Raw genomic sequence first — 3,990 nt, 5'->3', positions numbered from 1 at the left:
AATTGGTGGCTGACTAAATACTTTTTTGCCCCACTGTATCTGTAAGTGCGTTGCCTGTAGTAGCAGTTCTGCAGACTGCATTTTGGGTTTTCAAGCTTAAATGGATCCCATGCTATAGGCACATTACTTTGGAATTTACATACAGGTCATGGGGCATTCATTTATTTATTTTTATTTTTTTCATTTTATCTTTTTATTATTATTATTAATTGCCCCAAATTAGCACATTCAATTGAAATTCCTAGTAAATTTCTAGTCCTAGCAGATTCAGGTTTATGCATCAGTCCTTACCTAATATAGTGACTTATGCTGGTTTCCTAATCACATGTCCTTGTGCTGAAACGCTAGGAAAATATGGCATCAAGCTAGTTTCCATCCAGCACTACCCAAGTAGACTTGGCTAGATTTACATGCGTATGCTGTTTTGGACAAGTCCCAGACTCTAGTGCAAAGCCCCACACCCGCTTGCAAATGTATGACGCCTTCTAGTGTTGGCAGACAGCAGATCAAACGTAACCATGAGCCCAGCCGCTGATCTTATTCTGTCAGCTGGCCCGGTATTAGCAGCTGGTGGTGGGGCGGGAAAGGTTGGGCGGTTAGGCGAGGTCAGGAATGCACTGACTGTAGTTACTCGACGGAAAACAATGACGCCCATTGGTCACTTAAGTTTATGGCGGAAACGGTGACGACAAGTAATGACAGCAGTTTTGCAGTATCCAAACGAATAGCCTAGCCTTATATGCCAAAACAAATGCTTGACAGTGACCTTATTTATGTTTACCACCTTAGTGCCCTTTCAGCAAGTTATGCTATGACGATCTCACTGAGGCAATGCTCCCAGGAACTCCTGACTCTTCATCATTCCAGAAAGTCAACGTGCATGCTAAAGCTAGCTTTTACTGACTCGAGCTAGTAAAAGCTTTCAGCCTTCTGATCAATGCGTCTTAGCTGTTTAGCCATGGTGTTATGTAGCATGCATTTTATCACAGCAGTTACGGAATACTGATAAGGTATTACATGGGCAGAAGTTAATGGGTTCAGTCGAGGACAAGCCTCCAAATAGATCCCCTCCTAGAATTCTCAAGGCCTCAGATTAAGGGAAGCCACTACTAATAAGTAATAAGTAGATGGTTGCTGGTGTGGTTTTGCGTCAAGTAAGAACACCTCATGGACAGTGTGCAATATTAGTGTACAAAACATCTAATGAACCTTCAAAAGTGCAAAAGTGACCCAATCAACAAGTCATGCATCTCAAAAAGTTAAATGTAAGTCCTCAGGAACATTAGAATAACATTAACATAGCATTGCATGTAAACCATCCTCGTGTGTAGTACCAGATAGATTAACAAGAGTACAAATAGACCTCTTCAACTAATTAACTGGTAGGCACTGGAACGGCTGCACATATCAGATAATCTGACCTGCTAAATGCTGACATGACTAAACATGGACTGCATCAGTCTCTCTTCTCCTCTTAGCATTAAGAGTTATTAAATGAAAAGTATGTAGAGGTTGAGAGTTTGTTCCATGATTCAGTGAAAAGTCATGATTGCCAGTGTGCTGTTTCTCTCACTGGACATTAGATACTCTTTATGTCAGCAATTAAAAGGTTTTTTCCACTATGCTTAACGTCATTTCATCCCCAACGTTTCACGCTTCATTTTTAATCATTACAAAACTGTGATATAAAGCATCACAAAGAAATGCTTGATGCAATTAAGGGTCAAGGTTTTGTTTGTTAGCATGGCCCCTCAGCCCCTGCTTGTAGATGCTGTAACTACACCATATTTCTCCACTGATGGCCATTCAAATTTAGCCATGTGTGATGTTTTGATGTTGTATCAGTGCATTGTAATATTGACTTCATTTATTTAACGCCTCATTTTTGTGTCTATCTGTTGCTTTTGACATCACGGCTGGATAAACGCCAGTAAACAGTTTGGGATTGTACAGTGTGTCCATTCGTCATCCAATCAGTACTGTGGCCACGTCATTTTGCTGTGGCTCTAGAGTGATTAGTCACGTGGCTTGGCTGCAAAAACAAGTTCTCATGAGCAAAGACGCCAGATTTCATATGCATACTTTTATGGGGTTCCACACCAGCCCCAGCAAGGCGGATAGGCAGGCAGATAAGTTTCTCCAGGTATTATAACTTCCTTGGATTTAATATATAAATGTACTGTGTTTTGTGTTATTTTTATTAATGCTAAATATACAGTAATTCTGTTCAGATTCTGTCGGTTTTGAAGCAGCCAGTTTTCCTTTGTCAAATTTTTGCTTCATAATACCTTTGCAGCTGTTTGACTGTCAACTATATGAGGAACTGAAAGGCACAAAAAGAATTCATTTGCATGAACAAATGACATATTTCCTTTGAAATCAAGCAATATAAGAATGTCAAAACTTGAACCTTTCCAGTATGTTAGCACTAGGTTATTGTACTTTTAAAAATACATCGTTTTAATGCTTACTCTTTAACTCTTGAGTCGTGAACCTAAATAATTATCAACCACTTTTAATACTGCAAAGACTTCTAACGTCACTAATTAAGCAACATATGGACCGTATTCAGAAGACAAGCTCAACTGACAGTGCAATCTTGTGCAGGAGCAGGATTACCTTGTTTCTAGGAAGCCAGCAATGTTTTAGACTTAATCCAGCTTTTCCCAAGAACACTTCATAGAGGTCATAAACTGATTCCTTCGGCCACTATGTGGGAAGCTGTAAAAGTAAACAAGCTCATTGGCCCACATGTAAATGCTTTACCGGACGGACACAATTGAACTCTCTGTGGTGAACTCGAACAGCACAGGGAAATAAGGAAGTAAGCAATAGGAACATTAGCCAGAAAGGCCAGTCGTGGGGACTGCAGCTCAAAGACTGACGGGAAATAATGGCATTCTTGTGAAGTGTCGGCTTCTATTTTTAAAGTCTGATTGGACGCGAGATGACTGAGCTTCCTACATCACAGATGGAATCAGAGGGCCAGAATAACCTTCCATATCAATGATTAGATTACCGCAACCAGCCGAACAGCGGATACAGGTAAAATGTCAGTGTGCCACAAGCCCCCGTGCATTGCTTTTCTCAAGAGGCTGTGTTCTGATTAAATTAGCCTAACGTGGGAAGTTGCTAATCCGAGCCAACCCAGGATTAAGCCTGCAGGCCATCGAGAGTACATGGGAGAATGTGTGTTTGAGTGTGGGCTGCTGAGTGGGTGGTGGATAACGAGGGTTTGTGGAGAACAAATAAACCTTGCAGAACATGAGGCTAACAAAGATTCTCCTGTAATTCCGTTTTGTCTTAATTCATCATGTGTTGTCTTGTATAATATCAAATGAAATGTGTATTAATAACAAGCAAAACACGCTTAATTTGGCTGATGTGTTGGGTGAATTCTGTAGAGCTTGCTCTCAGTTTCCATAAAGAAGTGCTTATGAGAAATTTTTCAATTATAATGTGGTCAAGCGCTGCAGGTGGCTACTTATGCAAGACTATACAAATGTGATATCCTACAATGAAACTAAGGCCTGGAACAAAAGTTGCAATATTGTGATTATATACCTAGAATACCTGCATCAGTGGGCTCAGGATTAACTCAGGATTAACCACTTGAAGTAATGAGAAAGCTGTTATTTACATCACATATGCTATATGATTTTAAGAGCGATGTTAAGTGCGTCATAATTTATACAGCAGTTATTTTCGGTCAACAAATCATTGGCAGAGTGGCTCGGTATCTGGAATACTTGATTCTCATTGGTTAATTGCGGGTCAGATATTCGCTGTCATCCATAGCAACGTTCGTACAAACTCAGTATAAACTCTATACGTCTCAGTAATCGATTGCGACAGTAGTGGAAAATTACCTCAGAAGACAGCTATTTCAATATTTCATGTCGATCTATTTATTTATTTGGTTGAGTAAGCCTGATAGTGTACAGTCAGAGGTCAATATGGCAAAACACAGATTGCCAAGTCTGCATATTA

The 3,990-nt window shown here is 40.1% G+C and overlaps 1 protein-coding gene across 2 annotated transcripts in view; it reads left to right on the top strand.

The window, feature by feature from the left end:
- The first annotated feature begins 2,050 nt into the window (after positions 1–2,050).
- The window catches only part of midn (midnolin), a 33,643-nt gene continuing 31,703 nt past the window's right edge, over positions 2,051–3,990 (top strand). Inside the window, exon 1 of one of the 2 annotated variants that reach the window (XM_016291059.1) lies at positions 2,051–2,143. The gene's annotated coding sequence lies outside the window, so the exon portion shown is untranslated. Of the gene's footprint in view, positions 2,144–2,409; positions 3,046–3,990 lie in introns of those variants that run through there. The other variant, XM_016291060.1, reaches the window with a different exon arrangement.

This window comes from Sinocyclocheilus grahami, unplaced genomic scaffold, assembly GCF_001515645.1.
Source record: "Sinocyclocheilus grahami isolate Dianchi unplaced genomic scaffold, SAMN03320097.WGS_v1.1 scaffold267.1, whole genome shotgun sequence".
Classification (NCBI taxonomy): domain Eukaryota; kingdom Metazoa; phylum Chordata; class Actinopteri; order Cypriniformes; family Cyprinidae; genus Sinocyclocheilus; species Sinocyclocheilus grahami.
This window is presented reverse-complemented; position numbering and strand designations above follow the sequence as displayed.